This window comes from Odontesthes bonariensis, chromosome 17 (genome assembly GCF_027942865.1).
Source record: "Odontesthes bonariensis isolate fOdoBon6 chromosome 17, fOdoBon6.hap1, whole genome shotgun sequence".
NCBI lineage: Eukaryota > Metazoa > Chordata > Actinopteri > Atheriniformes > Atherinopsidae > Odontesthes > Odontesthes bonariensis.
In genome coordinates, this window is record NC_134522.1 from 6096320 (window position 1) to 6121639 (window position 25320).

Below are 25320 nucleotides of genomic sequence, written 5' to 3' on the forward strand. Positions count from 1 at the left end.
CAGAAAGATGCTGATGTTAAAAGTGTGTTTGCACAACAAATGTTATGGCACTTTCATTCATATGGCAGCACATTTAAAATAAAACTAAATGCTAAAAGCTATACACTACTTTTGGATTCATTTTTGGATTTTGCGTACAAATGCGATTAATCGCGATTAATCAGGGAAATCATGTGATTAATTAGATTAAAAATTTTAATCGTTGCCCAGCCCTAATTTTTAGAAATAGAAAGTATAGGTTGCTTCTTGTCTCATATGGAGAGTTTTTTCAGTTGATTTTCAACAGGAAATATCAATTGACTGCACTTTGCTACATGCTTATGAACGGCTAACAGCAACAGCTACAATCGGCTTGCATCAATCTGATGAAGCGTCACTGGCTTACTTTGGATTACCTTCACACTTTCCCTCTGCAGAGCAGCATCCAAATCAGTCAAAGTTAACTTTCTATTTGTGAATAAATAGAAGATAAGAAACTGAATCATTGGCTGCACCTTTAGCTTTAAAAAAAAAAAAAACCTTATAAAACTGTTATTTCATATGTCCTTCATACCACTTTGATAGCATTCATTGCATTCTTTGTATACAAAGAACGCTGTTTGGATCACTCAAAGACACCTCTGTGAGACCTGCTCTTAATGACTTCCATTGGAACCCAATATCAAGACCTTCTTCACAGCTTAAATTGGAAAGAAAAAGAATAAAAAAACAGGGTAGAGAAAGAAAACATCCTGCCAGCTACATGTCCAGAAACCTGGCTTGATCTTAATGATTCCTGCATCGTTGTGTTATCAGAATGACTGAATAAAGGCTTTTCTATCATTTTTCTTCCATGCGAGTCCAGCTGGAGGATGTACTTAAAAGAGTCTAAAAGACTGTTGTAACTGCTGGTTTCAAGCCAATCTGCTGATGTTTACTTCCTGGGGAAAAAGGCTGTCTTGACATTGTAATTTTCCACCAAGGTTCTCAATAAGAAATGAGATACACAGAGAGAGGAGGGACACAGACACAAAGAAAGAAAATGGCATTGTGGCGTGCGAGCAGTCTGTCACAGAGGACAGTGTGTTTGTGTGCGTATGAGACGAAGTCGGGTGGGGGGGGGGGCTTGGTTGAATTATTTAAATTCATCAAAACATGAGCACACTCTTTCATTATTTACTGCCAGCACATTTGCTGTATAATCGCACACACAAATGCCAAATTCAACGTATTAACTACTGAAAAAAGCTTGTTTTGAAGAAAAACATTTTAAATAAATGAATTGTGAGTCGCGAGAAAAAAAAAGTAAGGGAGGGATTCAAGGCACAAGACTTAGCTGGTGGGAGAGTGAAGCATTGTGGGGGGACATTAAACTTGCATAAAGCTTTTTCACAGTGTTTACCTTGCTTCCTTTGCGTCTCATCGTGTCACAGCAATAAAAATAGTAATAGAGTGCTTCGAAGTGAATGGAGGCGGGTGGGGGAGTGGTTGTGGTCAAGTCAAGTGCTGTTTTCCATGACTGTTTGTCTACAGAGCAGACATGGAATATCTTTTTAAGGATGAGAGCTGTGCTCAAGGTGCCTTTGAGCGAAGATCGTTGGGCCGCTGCCCCGTCGGTTCCACTGAAGCAGCTGAATGAAGCTGCACTCAGCGTCTCCACGGTGACGGCGTGTGCTCAGTTGTACGAGTGTGAAAAAGATTAAAAAAAAATACAGTTTTACTAATAAAAGAAATATCAATATGTGGTGGGTTGGGCTTTCTTTGGAGCAATTCATGAAATAGTCCAAAAAAGATTAAATCAGCAATATAAACAGGCGAAATACAACCCGACTTTGTTTCATGTCATGAAAACTGTATTTAAATAAAAAAAAGTGCTGGCAGTCCTCTGGTCTAAGTGATGTGAAAAAAACATGTTGATCACACAAAGCCCTCACTCAGCCAGCTGGCTTGCTCATGCAGATAAATTCAACTAACATGACTCTTTCAAGTACTTGAAGACTATAACTACTTCATCTCCTCCTACACTCCTGTAATAATTGCTATGGAAAATAGACTCGGTACATTTTCATCCCCGAAATAACAGAAATTAGAAGACGAGGGCAAAAATCTATCCAGCGGGGAGAAAAAGAAAAACAGGTTTTTCAACGAGAGGCTGCGTTATGTGTTCAGAAGTGTGGTTTCTTCCTCATCTCAGATCATAAAAGTTAGTTTTTATTAACACGAGTATATATTTTGCTTATATCAAAGGAGAATATATGTTAAAATGTGCTGTTTCATTAAGTTTTCACTAATACTTCTAAACTAAGATGGTGAATAGGGAGTGATTTCAGTGGAGATTTTACAAATAAATTGGTTAAAAATGTCATCTTTTTCTTATGGAATGAATCATTTTGGGTTATATCTGTATATGGTGTGTGAATTTCATCACGTACATTTTCAAAATTTAGGTCCAAATCAGTATTTGGAATGTACAGTTTTAATTGGGCTGCAATTTGTAACGTCACTTAAACACACGTGGGGAGCTAATTATGAAACAGGTCTTTTTCTCAGTGGGTGAATGAATGCGCAATTGTGCGTTTAACTTGAGACTTATCAGTAGCCGCTGGATAATCACTGTATTATCCAGGTTAAACACAGATCACCTCTGTATGGGTGACGGTGTGTGGCCTTGTTTGCAAGAAGGGACATGTTTAAATATATACAAATATGCAACACAAAAGTCGGCTAAATGCAGCTTGTTCCTGTGTGTGTGCGCATGTAAAAGCTCCGGCGTGAAGAATACATGCATGATTTAAGCATTAATACACAATTAACTATAACTGGAAGTGTGACGAATCTAAATTTTGTCATGAAAAGCTACTTGTCACTTCACAGCCATGAATGATGAGGGGTGTGGCGTTATTGGGCATTTATATATGTATTAAACCTCGAATAAAGGGCATCACCTTCCTGTATTTTAACTTGTTTTAAGTTACAGTCAGGAAGGACAACTGTTAAAATCTTGGGATCACGGTATGTTAAATTAATAATCAATTTAATAATCAATTAATAATCAGTCTCATATCTCGCTACTTTCGTGAAAGTTCTCGTTTGGTTGGACAGACATTACGTAAAGAAAGCATACGACACAATCTGTGATTATAACATATAGATATATGAACTATTTATTAAAATTATATGACCAAGGACATGAACCTTAAACAGACAGGAGATGCATTGAATATGGGTGATTATATAAAACACTTAGTGAATATAAAATAAAATATGGGAATGGAGAGATACTGGATGTATTCAAATAGTTTGGGTTGGCTGACTATTTGACGCTAAATACTGACATTTTGGATTAATTTATCATTCTGTGAAAGCCTCGAGACATCCATCAAACCCACTTTAAGGTGAAAACGGGTCGGTCTTACTGTGCTGAAGTTCTGCTTAGTCAGCTCGGAACACGGCAGCGGCCACGCGGGGTCCGAGGGGGTTTCTATTCCGCTCTCTGGGCCTTCCTGGTTGTGGTGGCTGACTTTAGCGGACTTCTCAGTTGCTTCTTTTCACCGGGAAACGGGAACGATGGTGCCGAGGGCTGTGGTTAGATGATCAAATCCTCCGAGTGTCAGAGTTGGTCCGTTGCTGCTTTCTCTGATGAAGCGAACTTAAGTTCACAGAAGATTAATAAAAGGTTGCTTGGAGTTGGCTTCTTGGTAGGAAAAGGTGATGGTGGCGTGTAACGGCGGAGGATAGAGCGTGCGACGTAAAAAGGACATGGATGACGATGGACGAACAAAAACACGAAAAACGTGCATCTTCAGACGTCATTCTGTTTCTTTCTTCGAGTCTTTCTTCCTTGGGTCCTTCTGCCATTTCCTTCCTCCCTTTTGTCGTCTTCTGCACGGCTCATCCTCTCATCTTTCCGCTCTCTTCAAATCTCTCTGAGCAACTGATCTGATCTATTCTCCATTGTTCTTCTCTGTCCTGTTCTCTCTCTGAAAAACTCTCTTCTGAAACTGTGTTGAAAACTCTTTCTTCTCTGCTCTTCTCTCTTCTTTCTTCTGCGTGTGGATTCGCGGGTTCCGTGGTTTGACTCTCGGAGGCGGGGCATGACGTAAGCTTACACTACTCTTTCAGCCAATGATATGCCTGAACTGTGGTGACGTCTGCCTGGGGTCTCTGTAAGGCGATCTACTCAGCTTTTATGTGTGGATTTCTGGATAGAGCAAAGAAACTCTTATTTCTCCATTACTCTGTCTCATAGAACATTTGTTTCGGTGATTCTGAAAACGCCACATCTTGTTAAGATATGCAGGTTAAAGATATAACATAGACTTGCAATATGAAGACATCAAAATAACACACAACATAATACAGACGATTATGAGTCTCAAAATTCAGATGAGTATCTATAAAGTCGTGACATATGAATAGCGAGCCACACAATGTTAATTTTCTGTGTTAACAATGGGGATACCAAACAAATACTAAATAGATGCCGAAGGGACATCGTTAGAAGTTAAATTGTTGCATATATCTTGTCCGGTTGACTGAGTCTGTGGGGATTTAAATGTTCAACACTACAGACCACTAGGGGGCAATGTTGTTCTATCGGCGAGTTTGTCTTTTCCCAACAAGATTATTTCTCAGTCAATATTTAAGCCAGAATCGTACAAATTATCTCTATATGCGTCTTGTGATCTAGCTGGAATCCTGAAAGAAATTGTATACGGTTATCAAACACATTTAATATAGTTTAAGATTCGATTAAAGGTGAGTCTTAGTGAAGTATTCTCGGTTCGTGTGTAGCTATCTGGTCGGTTCTCTGGTGGGAAAGGGTGTTAAAGTTTCAACTTTGATTTATGGTCAAGATAACATATTGAGGTCTCCCACTTTTCCAATAGAAAGATCCTTTGTACATTTTAGTTTATCCCAATTTTATGGCAAGCGTCTGTTGGAGTTCCACTCCCACAGGCTTTCAAAAGGCCGAAGGTTGTTGTAAATTAGGCAGTTTCTGTCTCTTTTTCCTTTGTGGAAAGAAAATTAAGATCTGTTTTTATCCAGAAACGTAAACATCCCCCACAGGAATGTTGGTTTCGTCAGAGATTGAAGAACTCTTAATCCACACGGCACTGTGACTGCTACAGGGGCTATGGTGTAAGATGATGATGATCATAACAATTTATTTTTTAAACAATCTTCACAATAAATTAAAATCTATAAATATTAGTTAAAGCCATAATGTGTAATATTTCACGTTGTCTATTAACAAATTTGAGTCTTATCATTCACAAGTATTACCTCAATCGTTATTAATTACCTCCATCACAAAAGTGCAGTGTTCTTATATTCATTTAGCATTTAGCATACGAATGTACATATGAGTGTTACACCCCAATGAATGTCTCCATGTTGCTCCGCCATTTTAAAACTACGGGATTTGTAGAAGGACATATCATCAGCTTCGCATTTTCCGTTTCCAATGTGGAAACGGAAAATGCGAAGCTGATGACATGTCCTTCTACAAATCCCGTAGTTTTAAAATGGCGGAGCGACATGGAGACATTCATTGTCCGTGAAATATTACACATTATAGCTTTAAGTCTGAAAAACATAATAAGGAGCACTCCTCAACCACATATAAAACATTATTGTGCAAATCTACATTTTAAATGATCATGTTGATAATCTCCCTGCAGAACTCAGACTATTGACCTGCTAACAATGTTGTTGATCCAGTGTTTTACTGAACGTTGGTAATTGGATTCACCTGTGGGAAAAAGCAAAAAAAAACCCCACTTTGCACACAGCTTTGTATGACTGTGTCAAAGGTTAAATGTGGCTTGCGGCGTAAAGTGCTTTCAGTGGTCGATAAGACTAGCAAAGTGCTGTAAAACTGTAGTCTTTTTACCATCTACCTGCACGTCTCAGTAAAATGCAATCGTTAAAAGTTATAACACCATTGTGAGCTGGAAGCCTGAACTTCCTGCTGATCCCCCTGCTTTAGCAGCCAAACAGGTGCCATTCTGAGGCTGAATGGAGTCTGCCAGGTAAGAGCTCTCCGTGGTGCTGAAAGAACAGCCCATGCTTTGCAAAGGAAAGCCAGACTCTTATGTTAGCAGTGTGAGGGCATCACTCTCCCAGGTACAGAACAGCTTTTAATGACATTGTTTACCGACTGTTGTAATAGCACAATTAAGCAAAACTGAAAATATACTGGCAAGACGTACGGAACTAGTTTAAAGTTTGAACCTTTGATTGATTTATTGGTGGTTTTCCTCAGGTTATAAAACAATTTTTCAATGGAAAACGGTGACTGTATTTGATCTACTTTACCTTATTTGGAACTCTGGATTGTTCTCCATTTATGAGGGAGATTAGTGATGATAAATTGACTGTTTGATTTAGGTCTGAAAAAAGGCACTGATGCTTTATACAGAAGAGCTGAGAGCATTTCTCTGTTTTGGCAACCCAAACCTTCACCAGTTGACAGTGGTCCCGTCTCCCTCCAGAATAGAGTGGTGGGAAGGTTATGAATAACTCAGATCACTGGTCTTGACTTAGACCACACAGGTTCACGACCTTGTGTCTTTGGAGCTTATGTATGCATAACCTGGGCTTGGTGGCGGATCCCTTAAATAAGTTACGGAAGCTCGCACAGACGCTGGTTATGCCACTCTGAGACGCACACTCTCACTTTTCAGGCTCGCGACTACATCTCGTTTTTGTTTCTGTCCCTCAGGCCTTAATATATCATCAGTGCAGGCAGTTTCACTGGATCTACTGCAAATGGGCCTTGTGCAGTCGCACTCTTGGCATGTGAAGCTCAGATCTAAATGTTCCCTACACGCTGTGGTGGTTCCCTTCAGGCAGTGATGCTTAACCCTATGCTGGCACTGGACACTCAGTTTGTTGCATTTAGTCTCCTTAGAACAATTAGCACAGAAAGTCGGTGGAATCAGTAATGTCACCCAGAAGCTTTCATATTTGTTTAATCCACAAACACTTTTGAAGTTAAACGAGCTGATCTTTTTCCTACTTTAGACTGAACAGCAGAATGGTTACATTTGGCTTTACCCAGACACCAACCGTAATGCTGATGCAGGACACGGCTGTCGAGGCGCTGCTTCATCTACAAACAAAATACTGTGACGTCAACCCCAATTTCTATGAATGAAGAGTTTGCTTCGGGAGTTTAAGCACCCCCACCATCACTAATTCTTCAACAGAATCTGAATGAATGCTGTAGGAATCATAAGGCCATTTAGTATGCATAAAATAACTGAGGTGCTGGTAGGAGCAGTCACAGGGTGAAGATTGTCCTATGAAATTTATATTCAAGCAGCTTCTTGTTAATTTAACCGTGTTAATCTAATGACCATATTTTGGGATTTACGTTGATTGACATCCATAAGACCTCATGACTCATCTGTTTGCGAGTTATAAATAAGTCTGGAGCCTCTGGGTATAAACTATAAGGTTTATGATACACACATGCACGAAAACACAACTAATTAAGAGGGTGTAGGAAGAGCATTTCCTGTTGAGGGAGTTGATTAAATATTTCTCCAAAGAGAATAGTCATCTGTATCCATGTATGGGCGACTGCAGAGCAGTTACTCTTCAAATGTTCCACATACATCAGCAGTTAACAAAAGCATCATGGGACAAATGTATGAAGAGAAAAACACGGAGAGACAACTTCTATCAACCACTGACATTAACCTTCACTCCAAACCCTTAAATATAAGGAGGGATTTTATCAGTAAAAGTCTTGGGGAATTTGAATTACTGCAATGAGAAAACAGCCCATGCCACAGAGTAATGCTGATGCACATATATTAACTGCTTATTAAAAGCAGACACAAGGTAAAACAAATCAAATATAACAGAGACTCCAGCAGCCTGTGACGGTTGTGTCAGGATAAACTCTTTCAGAAGTATGCTGTGCGGTGTGTCAATGTGATATCTCATAAGGCCTCGTTAAAGAATATGTTGAAACATTAAGGAAATGTCAAATTAAAAATATAATCTGTCACATTGAGCCCAATCATGATAAGCACTGTGGAGGCTCAATCGACTCAGGAGGACAAAGTTTTTCTCAGCTGCAGTGGAACAAGTGAGTAGAGGTTGTGCCCCCCTGAAAACGGTGTCTTGTGGTAGACGATGTAGATGAGTCTCTCTCTGCTCCATCCCTCAGCTTCAGGCTGACGGTAACAAGACATGGTTCTGCACAAGATAGGTGGTTCACCTTGGGCTGCAGCCACCCAACCTCACATAAACTGACTATCCCTCATCAGGTAATGAGCGCATTTTAAACCAAAGCCGATTACCCAATCATTAGCACGGTTACGGGAAACACTGTGTCAACAAAGATGGCAAAAAATGAACGTGTACGCAAGGGAAATAAAAACAAAGACTCGTGGTCCAGACAGAAAGATTTACGAGTCGAGATGTTGACACAAAAGAAAAATCAAAGTTTGTTTTGATGGCGCTGAAAGCTGAGTTTACTTAACAGAGAACAGGCACAGTGATTCAAAACCTTTCTGGATTTAAGGAATTCTGGTTGCTATGGGAGTTAGGATTCAGAAACTTTAGCAGATGTATATATGTATGTAAATAAAATTACAACCAGTAAATGTAAATAAACCAAATTCTGGTGAAGGGATCACTAAGTATAGTGTAGGTTTAAAACACTTTGATACTCCTGGACTTGACGAAGGGCCTGGAGAGATAAAAGATTATTAACCTTTATACATTATCATCCATTACTTTGCACGATAAGGAAAGCACACTTCCTATATTCCCAGACCGGCGTGCATAAAGTGAGGTTAATGTTCGGTCCTGCTGGCATTTTTAGTAGAATTGATCAGGGACCATGATTCATCAAGTAGATCGATGCGGCTCTCATCACCATCACAGAGGTGTGATGTTTTTACAGTCGAATTCTGGGCTTCTCAGACTAATGCCACGGCCTTCTCGTTGGGTCACCGCTTTGTTCCGGTTGATCACTGATCCAGCAGTGTTGCACAGGGCTGGACTGGCTATCTGGCCGTTCGGGCATATTCCGAACGGCCCTCCCGCGATTTGGGCCCTCCGAGGGCCGTAAATAAAATATACATATATATATATTATATTTTTTATTGACTGCGACGGTAAAAAAAATGACACGTCGGGGCCCATTGGATGTTTCTCCTGAAGCACAGAGCGCTAGTCCAATGAGAATGCCTAACGTTGTCAAAGGCCCGCCCCTCCCTACAGGCCCAGTTGACCCAAGCTCTGGTGGGACGCGAAATGGAGAAACAAAAGAGTGGCCATGACAAACGTAAAGAAAAGAGAAAACAAAAACTAAGAGACGACGCAGTGAAATGCGCTAAATTCACCGATATGTATTTTAAAAGCACAAGCTCGAGCTCAGGTTCGGTTAGTGGGGCCGCCGGTACATCATCAACGAGCGCACAGGTGGTGGAGAATGAACAGGAGGAGGCGGAGGAGATGGTTCCACCTGGGGAACCAGAGGAGGAGGAGACGGAGATAGGAGACGTGACCCAGCAGGGAGAGATTGAGGTTAGAATTCATCTCAACACACCCGCTAGCCAATGCAGTGTAGCTATTGGGCGGTTCGGCGTTTCGTTTCCCATTGGCTGAGATTTGAAACCGAGACCAAGTTGTCATCCTGACTTCATCAAATCAGTCACAAACATACCCATTTGGTATATTTTCATGCATTCTCTTGTAATGTTGCGCAAGCATATATAAATCTTCCATTTTGTCTTGAGCTGTCACAAGGTCAATGTGTGTTTAAATTCTGCTAGTGCCCTCTAGAACTACCTAGATTAGCTATTCCGCTTCGGCGTTTTTCCCATGTGTTGCCTGAAACTAAAACTGAAGTTGTCGTCCCCACTCTCTCAAATCAGTCAAAAATACCCATTTGATTCATTTTTTTGGTTTTGCTGTGGTGACAAAAATGACGTGTCCGAGAAAAAAACACACAGACATAAGCACTATCTCATAGGCTCTTTTGATCAGTCTCAAGCTGCATTACAGTTTATGCCTGGGGGGCGGGGGTTAACATTCCATTCAGTAAGCTCACTGACAGTATCTGTGGACTGGAGCAATTTTGAGCAATAAATAAAATAATTGAACCCAGGAAATTATTATTACATGTTTAATTTGATTCAGTAAGACTTAGAACATACAACAGTGTGTGTGTGGTTCTCCTTTTCTATACAGTGTTGTGTGTGTTGGTGAAATATTGCTTTGCTTATCCCTGGCTTGGGTCTGTGGGACCCATTTTCAGGTTTTTCTGAAGGAAAATGGTATGAATACTTTTTTCACAATGAGATTCACTGGCCAGGGCTCATCATCTGGAAAATAAAGTTAGTTATCCTCCTCTCTCTATCTCTTATCCTCAAACACAAAGATACTCAGAACTTCACAAGCAGGATGAAGGGAACATGAGGGTGCACAGCAGCTTTTTTCCCCTCTTTTAGTCCCAGGTCCACTGGGCCAGAATATCTTCTATGTAACAAAAACATGAACACCTTAAAAGGATTAAATGGAGGATTAATGCTAATTAGACAGAAGTGTGTGTGTGTGTGTGTGTGTGTGTGTGTGTATATATGCGATAAGAGGTCCTGGCGGTGAATTTCCTTTCATCGTAGTAGGCTTGTTATTGAAAAAAGCCGCTGCTCCGCCTACTGTCCTGGCGGTGAATCGCCACGCAGCACACGCAAGCGCCGGCAAAGCAAAATGAAGCATAAACGTCTCGAGCCATTAACACAAGCGCAAGACGCAAGCGCAAGGGCAGTTAAAAGAAGTATAACTCAGCCTTTATTCGTTCCTGAGTGGAAATAGATGATCTGTGTTCTTGGATGATTGCTAAGACACAGCACAGGTTATATGAATATAATGACATACAGCAGCATTTAGCCGTTCTGTGCATTTCCTCCAGTTTTAAGCCTTAGTGTCTAAAGCGTAAAAACATAGCAATCTCAGGACAAAATAAATCAAATCTACTGTAGATTCACCATAAAGGCTCAAAACATTTACAACTAGAAATGCACTCAGAGAGTGCAGACCTCCGCCAAGGAAGCTTTGTTTTCTAAGCGCATTTTTTTTATCCACCCATATATTGTAGTGAATGGTCTGAAACGATTAACGTCGTAATCCACCACGTCCGAGAGAAAGCGATGCGTCTGCTTAAACTTGTGCATAGATTCAGCTGGCTCGTGTTCCGATTGAAAAGGTTTACAAAGTTAAGATGCTATCTTTCAGATGCGACTTCTCAGAAATGGCAAAGGCGGCTTCCATTTGTGTTTACCTTCCCCCCTGCGCAGTTAGTGTAAGCTTTCCCCCTGCGAACCCCCTCCTACCCCTCCCTCAACGACAACGAAACAACCAAGCCCCGCCACCTTGTGGCAGGTCGCAAGATTGCAGCGAACATCCAGACGAACATCCAGACGAACATCCAGACAAAGCAACAAACTCGGGCGATCACATAACCTCCTTGGGGGAGGTAATTATAGAGTTTTTTTCCACTGTTGTGATGCTGGTTTCGTCACACAAGTCATCGCATGTCCACATGACAACATGCTGATAAGGACTGAGAGGTGATAATGCTGCTTTTCATTGACTTTTTCACGACCGATCGCTTCTTTGTGCAAAGTTTTCCACAATACTTTTACTTCCACGACAATTTGCATTTCATTACTTTTCAACTTTGTGTTTATCAGCAAACGATCAGTGTTTAGAGTTAAAAGCAGATGGCCGGAGTTAGAATTTATGTCCATGTGCAAGGGTGAGATGCCTTACATGGTGAGGTTTTCATTCTTTCATTCATTTTCCATACCTACTTCATCGTATTCAGGATGGATGGTGGAGGCGGATGGCCGCCCTTCCTGGTTCTGGTTCTGCCAGAGGTTTCTTCCTGTTAAAAGGGAGTCGTTCCTCTCCACAGTCGCCTCAGGCACGCTCAGGACGGGAGATTGGACTGAAGACAAGTTTCAGTGCAATCTGTTGGTTTCCTTAGCTAGGAAATTGTTTTTGAATTGGCTCTATATGAATGAATTGGATTATTTTGTAAATAATTATGATTACAATGAATTGAATTCCAATTGGCTTGAATTGTACTACACTATTTAAGTGCCTTGAGATGACATTTGTTGTATTTGGCGCTATATAAATAAACTGAATTGAATTGAATGGTGAGTTTGTTTTCTGGTTTTCACATTTCAAAGCTTAAAGTCTGACATGAATCCATTTTCCACATGTATAAATGTTGGCACAGCATGTTTTCTGGTGAGAATGGACTGATGGGTAATAATCAAGAAGCAACATCTGTGTTGGACCACATACAATGCTGTGAGAGTACAGCTCGAGTCTGAGTAGAAGCCTAAGAGAGATTATTATATTTTTTTTAATACACCCTCAAGTCAAAAGTTCTTTCCGTGTAATTAGAGTATCATATAGTCCTCTGCTGGGCCAGTCCCTTCGGTCTATTATAATCTGTGCACACAGCAAAAGAACACCCACGAGCTTATTACATCGCAAACAAGGAAAGTTAACTCCTTAAAAGCATTTCTGCCAGATGAATATCAGGAGAATACTGACTTCTGCTCACACTACTCTTAAGTTCCAGGGGTACTTTGTGAAACTGTGGGCACTTTGGGACGAAAGGAGGACACATTTTCATGAGTATTCCTACACTATATGTCAAATATGGAATAGATTTACACCGGAAATCTGTTAGAAATGACCATCCTTCCATTGAGTATATCCCTAATAAGCTTATGGTTTTAATTATTGCTCTCGAGAATTTTTAAATCCTGCTCAGTTTCCTTTTGGAAAACATTATTTCTCTCTCATTAAGTGGGACAGAGTGATTGCTTTAGATTCGACAGCATACATAGTTTATCCATCCATCTTAACTTTAAATGTTAAGGCACTATTATCATCTTTTTTTGACTGAAATTTGAAAATTCCCTGCAGAAAGAGCTAGTTATTATAACTAGGGCTGGGCAAGTTAACTCATTATCATCGCGTTAACTCGATAAATATTTTATCGCTCATTAACGCAGGTTTTAAAAAAATTGGGGGGGGGGGGCTTTTGTCCCTTTAATGGATAGGACAGTTCAGAGAGACAGGAAGCAGAGAGAGGGGGAACAACATGCAGCACAGGGCCGTCCGATATGGGACTCGAACCGGGGCCAGCTGCAGCGAGGACTGTAGCCTCTGTACATGGGGCGCCTGCTCAACCCACTACGTTTTATTATTTATTTTATTATTGTAAAAGTCTGTTGCTCACAGGCTTTTATTTTGTAAAAGTCTGTTGCTATCTGCTGCGGAACCGGAAAAGAAAGTAATCGGCGGATCCACCAAACATGGAGAAGGGTACGGAACTTTTACTCGGCCATTTTCATTTTAAAGTTCTTCCAGACGGCGGAGTCGACAGAACCAAAGTCATCTGTAAACACTGCCAAGTTGAATTGTCTTCTCAGCGTAGTAGTTCCAGTCTAAAATATCACTTAAAGGCAAAACACAAAACGCTTTATTTTTTAAGCCCCAGCCAACTATCCGGACTACCTTCGCCAACGCCAAAACGAGGCTGGAACTCAGCTCACAGGACGCAGCAGGGGGTAAGTCAAATTTAATAAATGATATTGCTAATATGGGATGTCATACAGCTTCATGTCAAAAGAGGCGAACTATCCCTTTAAAGATATGAGAAACTGAAGCACGCACAGTTCTGTAGCATTTCGCCACTGGAGCGACAGAGAGGTGAAAGATATAAAAAAAAAAGGGGCAGAGATGGAGAGATTCCCAATGATGAACAAGAGCAAGGTAAGCAGCAGACACTGAACGAGTGATGGAGGAGAGGGAGGACCAAAGAGAAAATAAATCCCTGTAATGTTTGAGCCAAGGTGCTCAAGAAGAAATGAGGTAGAAAGCGAGCGAGGGGAATTGACCACAGGCCGAACAACTGTTAAAAGAGATCGGATCTGCCCAGCAGGAAGAAGAGAAATGGGACATAAAAAAAAGGGTGCCCATCAGACACTGGAGCTGTGAAAAAGCACCAGACATGTTGGAGGAGACACTCTTATCTGGAGGAATAGTAGGACAGCATCTGCGAGCCGTCTGACTGAATCCGCTGGGTTTGAAAGGAAAACCGATGCCTGAGTGATGCATATATCCAACACATTTTATATCAAGCCCGTTTCTCTAAAACTCCAGTCAAACCAACACATCTGCATCCGCAGCTCGATGTTTTCATCTGGACGTTTACTCCTTTAGGGTGAAATGACCATCCTTCCATTGAATATATCCCTAATAAGCTTATGGTTTTAATTACTGTTCTCTAGAATTTTTAAATCCTGCTCAATTTCCTTTTGGAAAACATTATTTCTCTCTAACAGTGTCCCGGCTTAACTTTAAATATTAAAGGGATAGTTTGCCTCTTTTGGACGGCATAGTAGGACAGCATCTGCAAGTTGTCTGACTTAATCCGCTGGTTTTGAAAGGAAAACCGAGGCCTGAGTGTTGCATGTATCCAACACATTTTATATCAAACCAACAAAATATCAATATCAAAATTTGATGTAAAACCAACAGATCTGCATCCGCAGCTCGATGTTTTCATCTGGACGTTCACTCGGCTGCTTCAGAGTTTTTATGTTCTGTTTATAACTTTAAATGTTCCTACACTGAACCATCAAACATCTGCTTCCTTCACTGTCTCTTCACATCTCCGTCACCCCTCAGCCGGACTGTCGGTGTAAAATAAGCAGTGAGAGGGAGAGATGGGATGGAAAAGGAAATTTAGGGAACGTGACAAACAGTCAAAAATGCTGATCGGGCGAAAAACTCTCCGTCTGAAGAACAAAAGATTACGGTTGGGCACCAGAATTACACTGAAAGTGAAAGGGAGACGAATAGAGAAGCATCAACAAAGGAGAACAGAACAAACAGAGCTCCGATAAAGGAAAAAAAACAGAAAAACAGAGAATATAGGATTTTTACCATCCGACTCGACCATCCTTCCCTCCTCTCCATCTCTCAGTTTGCTCCGAGTGTCTCATACTCATACATTCATTTATCCCCTCTCTTTCCCCACCCCTCCATCCACTCATCCATGCTGGCCTCCATTCATCAAAGTGAGTGGTGGACGGGGACACTTGACTTTGACTTTGATCTTGAGTTTGCTCAGCAGTTCGGGAATTCAGCACACACACACACACACACACACACACACACACACACACACACACACACACACACACACACCCATAAGGTTGTTATGCCACTCAGCAGAGCTTTAGTTCAACCATCTCTCATGAGCTACACGGTTTCCGGTTGAATTCCCCGATCGATGCGCAGGCCTGTGAGTGAACTCTGAAGCACCAACATGTGAAGCACTCTGTTCAGCGAGACGATAAAACCAACACAGGTTGCTGTCTGATCACTTTGCATCTGTAACGCTTCGCCCTGAAGGTAGAAGGAGGAAGAAAAGAAAAAGCTGAACATCCTGACACGCCTCTCACTCTCGGTGTGAGCTCGGGATGATTGACAGGCGCTGGGATGAGTAATGAGTCGGGAGAAGAGGAACACACAAACTCACACAGTGGTGTGAGCCTCACAGATTTTTGAAGCACATATGCGGTAGATGAACACTCCATGGTGTTTAATTAGAAAATAGAAACAGGATGATTAGGGGCTGAGCAGTGAAACTGCAAGGACCCTATTGTACTGTTTCTTCTTCTTATTATTCTTTGCAAAAGGTGCTCAAAAACTCTTGAAATTTAGCAAGCACCACCTGCCAGTCGACAACATGAAAGAATCTAAACTTTATATTTTTGGGAGTCGCTCATTGACTCTGTAGCGCCCCCTACGATGCTTAAAGGGGAACTGCAGTATTTTCGACATTAAGCCTCATTTATGAGTCGTCTGCAATGTTTTAGAACCCCCCCTCACCGCTTTTGCGAAAAGTTGCTTCTGTCGTGTTTTATTTGGCAGCTCGTTCATGCTCGAACTATTTTCTTAGCGGTGGCGGAGTAATATCAACGAACATCCAGTACAAAATGTCAAATAAAACACGACAGAAGCAACGAAATTTGATATGGATTACCAGTGCACACCAGTAACCACTCCGGTGAGTTGATGATTTTGAAAACGGACGTTTATGGTGCTTTTACGGACCTTTTTGGACATGCACCATGCTTGCCGTTCTGAAGCAGGTTGAGAAGAATCAAAATTAGGCAAATACCGGAGACAACAGTAAACATCAAAAAAGCGGTGAGGGGGGTTCTAAAACATTGCAGACGACTCATAAATGAGGCTTAATGTTGAAAATACCGCAGTTCTCCTTTAAAAATGGTCCCCGCATTGGGGTCAGTTTGGCGTGGGACGACGAAATTCGGTACAGTCATTCATCATGCCCAGACGCACAAAAAAGTCTCTTGCCGCCATGGTCCCACGTCCACAGGAAGGCGGCCATTTTGGATGGAAAGTGCGTTTTCGTGCCATTTTTTACCGATTCCACGACTTGCATATGATCGAACTCGTCCCACAGATTTAATGCTACAGACGTCAAACTTGGCCAGGTTACTCTTAAGACATGGAAGGAAAAAATCATGGAGAAACTTTTTCAAAACTTAAAGGGCGTGGGCGTGGCAGATTCACAGCCAGGGCATCTGTTCCTGTGAGGTAGCAAAGATCTGACTACAGTAAAGTCGTTTTTCCCAGTTGCTGAATATTTTTCTCCCAACCTGGAATCGAGGCTTTTTGACTTCTAATTTCTAAATCCCTTTCATTTTTACTGCTTTCACCTCTTTTCTTTCCCCTTTTGCCTCTTTCAAGCCGAGTTCATCAGTCAGCTGCATCCCTCGGGGACGTATTGAGGTTAGAAGAGAAGATCTGACAACCATATGAAGTTAGAAAGTGAGACTGAGCGAGGCAGAGCAGAGCTGAAGAGGAAGAGGGCACTGAGGTGGAAATCAGCGGCTAAGAATTAAGAGGTGAGCAGGTTAGAGGGGGATTTCTGACAGCAAACACTTACAGGAAGATAAGACGCTACTGAAACCATTGGCAAGAAGATAATAGGTAATGACAAAACAAGAAAAAGGCTGGTGGGAGAGAAACATGAAGATTTATTCAGAAAGGGAAGAGGAATTATACCTCTTGACTAAGTGCTACTTATCCCCACAGCACATCTCAGCCCATTTCCACCATGAAATACATTTACATTCCTTTTTACACAGCAGGGCCAAAGTCATCGCCGAGGTAAGCTAAACACTAAATAACACTATGCATCTTTCCTATTTAAAAAGTTAAATGTAGCAGCTAAGCTGGCATACAGCGCCTGACCCTTTGATCCTGATCCAGTCACTTTCCTTCAAACAAAAGCCGGCTGTCCAGCCTGTTTTCTCATTCTACAGAGGCTCTGCAGTAGAATATTTTAATGCTTAATTTGGGGAAGTTTTAACTTTTTGAGTTTATGTTCAGACTCTCAAAGCTATGTGCCATTTATTGATTTGACCTGGAAGTGAATAGCCTAGCTTAAAGAATGGCTAAAGGGGGGAAATGCTACGTTTGGCTCAATCTAAAGACAGTAATATCTCTGTAGCAGTACCTGATATCAACACATTGTTACTTACTGGTCTATATACACCACATTTTCTCAATTTGGTATACTTATTTTCTGCTACTTTCTGACCTTCAGAAGAGCTTAACATTTGTTAATGAATTTTCCCTTCAGACACAGAACATTTTGACTTGTTTTCATTGTTTGTGCTGACCTAAGCCTACGGCCTGCTGGCAGGTATGGGAGTGGCATCAGTCTTCACGTTAGATCGGGTAAGAAAATAGTAATATTTCTCTCATCTCCGGCTATTTTCTGAGGGATTTGTCTGGTGATAGTCTTACCTTTGAAGATGAAAGAGCAGAATACACACTGCCTTTACGTTTCACATGTTACAGTAGCTGTACAACATCACGGATGAGGGAGCAGCTCAAAACTCTTCTGGTGATTATTCCTCAGTACAGAGCTAAAACACAAAGAAAAGGAAGAAGAAGAAGAAACTGTTAGACAACACGTTAGAGTGTAGTAAATGAGATCATTTCTGTAAGTGAGGTTCACCTCCATGCAGAGAGGAGGGAAGGGTTCTGCGGTATTGACTGTGTACAAAAGTAGCCTAATTATCAATAAACTGCTGGGCTTGGACCACGTGTGCTAACTTGAGACTGATCTTCCCACACAGGAAATCCGCCCTCACATGCTGTTGCTACTAGATATCAATGACCTGAACAACCCTGACCATCGATCTAAAGATATCCCTCTTTCTTCCTCTCTACATCCTCCATCTCATTTCTGTCCGTCCTTCTATTCCTTTTTTACCCACTTTTCCACCTTTACCATATTCTGTCTCTATTCTACCCTCATCCATGCTTGACTTCTTGCCTATATTCCTCCCTCTGACTCACTTTTTTTCAGCTTTCCTCCTTCAAAGCCTAGAGGACAGAGCTGAAACAAAGGCAGATCCTACACCAGCTGAGCCAGCAGGATTGAGGGTGAGGAGGGAGGGAGAGGTGGGATCAAAATGAGGAAGGGAAGAAAAGAATGAGGGCAGAGAGTAAGGTGGATGGGAGGGTGAGTGTACGACAGGGCTAAAGAGCAAATGAAGGCAACAGTGGGAAAGATGGCAGAGGGAGGTGGGAGCCTGGAGGCGGAGAGGAATGAAGGAACTGGAGAGGTTTAAGAAAACATGAAAATGTGGATGAACAGAGGGATAGGGAGGAATGTTAAGGTGTTGCTCCCATATCAATAGTGCTGGAAATACACAAAAACGGTTATCAAACAGTCCATTGTGACATTCGCCCAGAGCAGCACAAACGTTTCCACTCCATTTTCATCAGAGTTGCATCTTTCCTGAATCTGCCTGCTGGGTTGCTGCTGATGTTGTGTGCCTCCATTTTAACCCGATCCAAGTCATCTCAGCTCACGTGAACCTTATATATATCTTTGTTCTAATTCCCTTTGGAAAAAAAAAAAGGTAAATAAAACCATGAGTACGCAGAACGGAGGATATTTGTCAGCAGATCTGCCAGAAGTGATAGACTGGAGTTAATATGCACAGCTGCACGCTGTTTAAAATGCAGGAGCGCGAGCTCCGAGGGGAAGACAACAACATGCATGTTTGAGAAGGCACAAATCTGCTCCTCATGGATGCATTGTTGCTAAATAACTGGAGAGATGATGTACCGGATTCACGACTGTCTGCTCCCTCCTCTAAATATTCATTATTGATGAGCTTTTAAATGTCATTTCACCCTGAAAAATGTCCCGGGACGAAAAAAAAACAACAGTGACTACAAAGTAGAAAGTGTTCTTCTAATCTGTGTGCACAGCAGTCCAAGACTTTCATGTAAAATGGCTAAAAAACTTTGATGTTGCAGATAATTACAGAAACAAACAGGAAAAAAAGGAGTTATCTATTAAATCCAGTGTAATCTGTTTATGTGCTCAACTGTTTGCACTGAGGGTCTCTTCAGTTTATAATCAGAGATGATTAATAAGCAACCAGCCATATCTAGAAGGCCAAAGTTGAATGTGGCAAGTGCTCCGACTAAAATAGATGCACAAAGATTGGGCCCGTTCCTGTGTGATGGAACAACCCCATGCAGCCTAATGACTCAGCTGCCCCTGGGTGACACTACACTCACTCCAATTTAATTTGGACCTTGCAGGAGAGCATGCTTTGTTCAAAGATGTCTGGATACCTGGCATTAAATTCCCCTCCTGCTTTCCCCAGCATGGGTTCCACATGACAATGAAGGCTTTGAACAATGTTGATGTGAAGAAGAAACTGGATTTGTCCTTAGAAAAAGCTTAGTTACAACTTTCTCCCTTCTTTAGTTCAGAGTTCACAGCAAAGAGTCACACCCGAGACATCCTGTGGTCAGAAACAGGAGATTTGTCCTGGTCAGTCACCATGATGACCATGATGTCATTCACGGGGTAGAAACTATTAAGCAACTCTAAGCATTTAGCTGTAAACATCCTGCTCAAACAGGCTAAAGAGTATAACAGTTGGTAAGCAAGTTAAACACTGACCTGTCGGTGCGATTTAACCCGATTTCCAAACAAAATCATCCCCCTTTGTTTGTCCAATAATCCATTTATATTTACCAGTTTGATGTGCCAAAGCAAATATGTCCGCAGCAATTTGGTCTTTGGTTTCTCAACCCACCCACCTAAAATAAAATGTTTAAGTCAGTGTTATGTGTAGAATATTAAATCTCTCCGATGTAAACTTCTGCATCGTTCTCTTTAATCTCGTTAATTCTAACTTTTTCAACACAAGTGCTGCTGGTCTTTTGCACCCTGTTGGGTTCAAAGGATAACATATAAGATAATAAAAATATGTATACATATATATATATATATATATATATATATAAAAAACAACCAAACAAACAGATCAAGTAACAGTAGATCAACAGCTACTTTGATGCTCGAGGCTTTTAAGAAAAACCGACTGGATATCGACTTCAGATGGTAAATATATGCACATTTTCAATATTACATTTGCATTTAATTGAATTTTTAATTCAATTTAATGAATTACCGCATCAAAGACACCAGACTACCCCATGACCATCCCATGCAGGGGCTTGTGCCTGTGCAGAGAGGAAGATGCTCATTTTGACTGTTCATGACAGTCATTGTGCAGGAAATTAAAGTGCCATACCCATACTGCTGTAACACACACACACTCACATGCACACATGCACAGATTATAGATGCTCTTAGAGGCAAAAGTAGAAATGCAAACTGGACCTCAAACATACACAAAATCCCTTTAGCCAACACCAGTAGCGTCTCTGTACTTTAAATTTGTGTAATGACATTTTCAATGGTAAATACGTGCAAACATATGTCATGATGCTTACTGGAACACATTTCTAATGTTTGCTGCATACGAAATAAGAAATAAGAAAGTGTCGAGTGCGTAATTGTGGGTATTGCTTGACTTGAAGCAAGTATCAGTGCACATGTTCAGTGCAGTATCTGTTGTTTAACACGCCCCAGAAAGTCCTTATAAGGAGGAGGGGGCGAGGCCTTTCTGGGGCCTGACACCAACATACAGTCCGTTAGAAACTAGACAACACTTCAATAAAGCTATTCAGTCACTTCCTGGTTGAGTTTAGGTAATAATATTACTTTGTCAGGGTTGGGAAATTATCAAGGTTAGAGCTAAAAAACGTTTATTTTACAATAAATATTTTATTTACAGTCATGAACAATATTTTCACCCTCCACATGGTATTGCTCTCGCAAACACAGGTCGCATGTTCTTCCAACGTAATTATTGACTGTATCTGCCTCGAAAAATATGGAGGAGTAAAAGTGCCAAAATTAAATAAATAAATACATCATAAAATAATTGCTTAAATGTCTCATGAATTAATTAAAATTGAAAATAAATACATAAATCATTAAATCATTTTTTCAACGTGTCATTAATTAACTAAAATACCAATTATATTTATATTCTTTTTTGTATTTTAATGCTTCTTCCACTCCCTGCTGCAATGCTTTTATTTTATGTGAAGCACTTTGAACTGTTTGTACATGAAATGTGCTATATAAATAAATTTGATTTGATTTGATTTGATGTAAAAACATATATAATTATTTAACTATTCAATTAATTATTTCATGGTGCTTGCAGTGCATCATTAATTTATTTTATCCGTCAAACTCGCCCATCAGAGTCACCTGATTGGTTCCCCTGCACATCAAGTCAAGCCAAATCGATTCCAGAAAATGGATTGATGCAGAGCGAGTGAACACATTCCTATACACTGGGTGGCACTATTCACCCTTTACGTTGGTTTAGATACTCTCTCAAACAAAACTTAATTTGCATCTTCCTCTAGTTCTAAAATGTCTCTCGCCAACTCCTGAGAAAGTTCATCAAGGTCCTCCATCGTCTCTTTCCAGACTGCTACAGACCCAGACCAAAGCAATGGATCAGACTAGATTAGCATTAGCCCCGCCCACTTAAATATCACATGGGCACGGTTTGGGGAGGAGGATAGTGTCAGCAGAAATTACACAAAATTGTCTGGTGTGACAGATATTAAAGTTGTGCATGTAGTCATTAAGGCTGAGAACCGAGTAGCAATAAATTTAGCAAAATGATATATTTTTTCTATTAGCAAACTTGACTAATCACATTGCCTACAGTATACTGTCAAGCCACATGGTAATATTGCCTTAATTTCCACCTCTTTTCATATTAGTAACCTTTAAACACTTGTTCTCTAAATACAAAAATATTGTTTTATTAATCAGTACACAACAAACCAAGTTCATTTGGAATTTGCATGACCTTTAGAAAAGAAATAATCTAAAACCATGCCACTGTAGCAGCTTTGTGAGGTTATTAAAGATAAATAAAATCCACCACAGGGAGCCGGTAAAGGTGCTCTGTGTAAATGATGTGTCATATATCTATATATCTACAGAGTGCACTCCTCATATATGTCAGATATGTGGTACATCTTTGAACTGTGGGAAGGAATCAGAGAAAACCCACCAAGGTGCAGGCAGAACATAAACAGAAAGAGTCCTTCAAACAAGGAGCTGTGAGGCCTCAGCGCTAACCCAGAGAGGTCTGAGCATACATGCGATGGTTAGTGTCTCCTTTTCAGGAAGGACTCAAAAGAATTAACCGATTGTCAAAATAGTTACTTATCAAATAATAGATAAAGTGAATGCTCGTGTATGTAAAGATAAAAGCAGGCCTAAACAACAAAGCCCGATTTATGGTCGCTTACGGAGACCCTCCCGGAGACCCTCCCGGAGACCCTCCCGGAGACGCTCCCCGTCGCTTGCGTGCGTCGGAGACTCGCGGAGACCGCAAGGGTTGTGATTGGTCGGCTAACAACATCATTTCCGGAATCACTTTTCCGGTTTAGCTCCTTCCTCTCAGAACAACAACAACCGCCATTTTTGAAAGAGTTTACTGTGTGCTCGGTCAACATTTGGTCAAAATTATTTGCATTTCAATTTCAACAAGCTCCAACTCCAACAACAGTCTTTCTCTCTCGGTCGCCATCGTTCACTGTGAGGAGTGGAACGGAGCCGGAAGGTGAACAATTAATCAACCACTTTCACCATAGACGTCGCGAGATTGGGTCGTCTAGCATAGCGACGCCTACTGGTCGGGAGGTGAACTGCCTTCCGCATCCGACATCCCGACGGAGAACTTCAAAAGGTTTCGTGGCCACCGAGTCGGATTGACGGATAGCGACGGAGAAGCATACCGAGGCCTTAAGTAGCTTTAAGCTTCAGAGAGTGATGGAACCTGCCACGACCTTCCAGTTATGTCTGCTAAAACCCTTCAGGTTCTACCGGGGAACTCTTGGCACCCGTTTCAAATGAAACAAGGAAAAATGGAAGTGATCAAAGTCATTTTTCATCACTCACGGTGTTACATCATACTTTGATTCTATATCAGACTTCAGAGCAAAAAGGTAAACAGCAGATATCAAAATACACTGTAAGCGTGTGTGTGTGTATGTTTTGGGGGCTCAGGGAGGGGTCCTTCCAGATGGCTTATCTTTCATCTTTGCATCTGTCATTCCATCCCACCTCAAACCTCCATCTTCGTGACTGCTACCCACTCCACAATCTCTATGTCTGCTGCTCTCTCCACCTATCCATATACTCATCCATCTCTGCCCACCCAACACCCTCGGCCTACCCATCATCCTTCAGTGCATCTGCTTCTATCCACCCCCTCGGCTGTGCTGTCATGGTGGGCTCCAAAAGATGGATCAGACCTTTCTTTGCAGTGTATGTGTTGAGATTTCAAGCCGCTACTAAAAGGAAATAAATTAATCAATCAAGGCCTTTTGAGCTTTAAGGCATCCATCTGATCGGAAACTGAATTCTCATTGATGCATTTTAAAAGGCTGCTACCGTTTCCTCATGGTACATCACATTTGTATTAAGAGAGAAAAAGCCTTCAGCTGGCTGTTATGAATGCAAACGTCTCATTAAGCCAGGCAGCAAACATGGCCAACAGAATGAGGGGGATGAACAAGATAAAGTTGCAAATTTTAAAAAATGTATTAATTTCAAAGTAGATTAACTAACATTAAATTGACATATTTAAATTAGAGAGGAGCGTGGCGGTTATTGTAACCATCTGCCACCTCATAGCTCTGGCAATTTGTGCATTACCTCAAACCAAGTGTCAAAATGACTCTAATGTTGACCTAATGAGGGTAATAACTAGGACTGTAGTGATACACTAATCTCGCAATACGATATTCAGCCAACGATACAATACGATTTGATACACTTACATCATTTTCTGGGGGGAAAAAAAGGGACAGTGTGATTTGACATGAATCGTCGCTGTTTGGACTGGTGGTCCGACCTTTGAACCGGAAGGACAACACCGCCATACAAACAGAAACAAACGAACATGTCACAAACGTGAGAGCTGTGCACTTTATACAACATTCTTATCAACTAATTTATCACTATTTTGTATAATGTGACCCCTTGGCATTGTATTACCTTAATGTTCTGTTTTTTCACTAATTGTAACGTCTGACTTTTCAAAGTTTGCTTTAAAAAAAAAAAAAATAATAATAAAAAAAAAAAAATCGATACTTTATCGGGAAACGAAATATCGATATATATCGCAGTATCGATACAATTGCTCAGCCCTAGTAATAACTAATGTTTAAGTTAAAGTCTCCAGTGTGTAGAAAGTAAAGATGTCTCGAGGCATGGATTACTGAATATCTCACCTGTGATTGGCACGGTTATGATGTAAGTACAGAGTAGAGCATATGGGGCATACGTATCTATAGTTTCCACCACCTGGTCTTCATATTTCTCCTTCAACCATAAAAAAGACAAACATTAGCTGAGAGTGAAAGAATAAGATCAGGGCAGAGAAAGTGGACAACCAACTCTGTGAAACTTCAACACCACTCCCACAGAGATGCACTTTTAGCAGTGACACACATGCTGGGAGAATTAGCTCGGAGAGCAAATGAGGTTTCCTTGAAAATCCCATTGCCTGTGACTTATCTCTGCTTAAGCTCATTTTCACACCAACAGAGGCAGCGAGAGAGACGCCCTGCAAAGGACTACCATTCTGCTTTCATTAGGTCTCCCAGGGTCTGCTGAAAAGAACACCAAAGACAACTAACCAACGCCATTCTTTTGCTTGGAAACCTCGTACACCGAAGTGCAGCTTTTAAGGCCAAAAGCCTCTGAAAACTTTTAGATGCACTCCGCTCAGATTGAAGGCATTTATTTTTGTTTTTCTA

General features: G+C 41.1%; 1 protein-coding gene across 3 annotated transcripts in view; it reads right to left on the bottom strand.

Moving 5' to 3' along the window:
• The window catches only part of lrfn5a (leucine rich repeat and fibronectin type III domain containing 5a), a 140374-nt gene that overhangs the window by 53036 nt on the left and 62018 nt on the right, over positions 1 to 25320 (bottom strand). For all 3 annotated transcript variants that reach the window (XM_075448309.1, XM_075448307.1, XM_075448308.1), the window contains one exon: positions 17884 to 18005. The gene's annotated coding sequence lies outside the window, so the exon portion shown is untranslated. The remainder of the gene's footprint in view (positions 1 to 17883; positions 18006 to 25320) is intronic.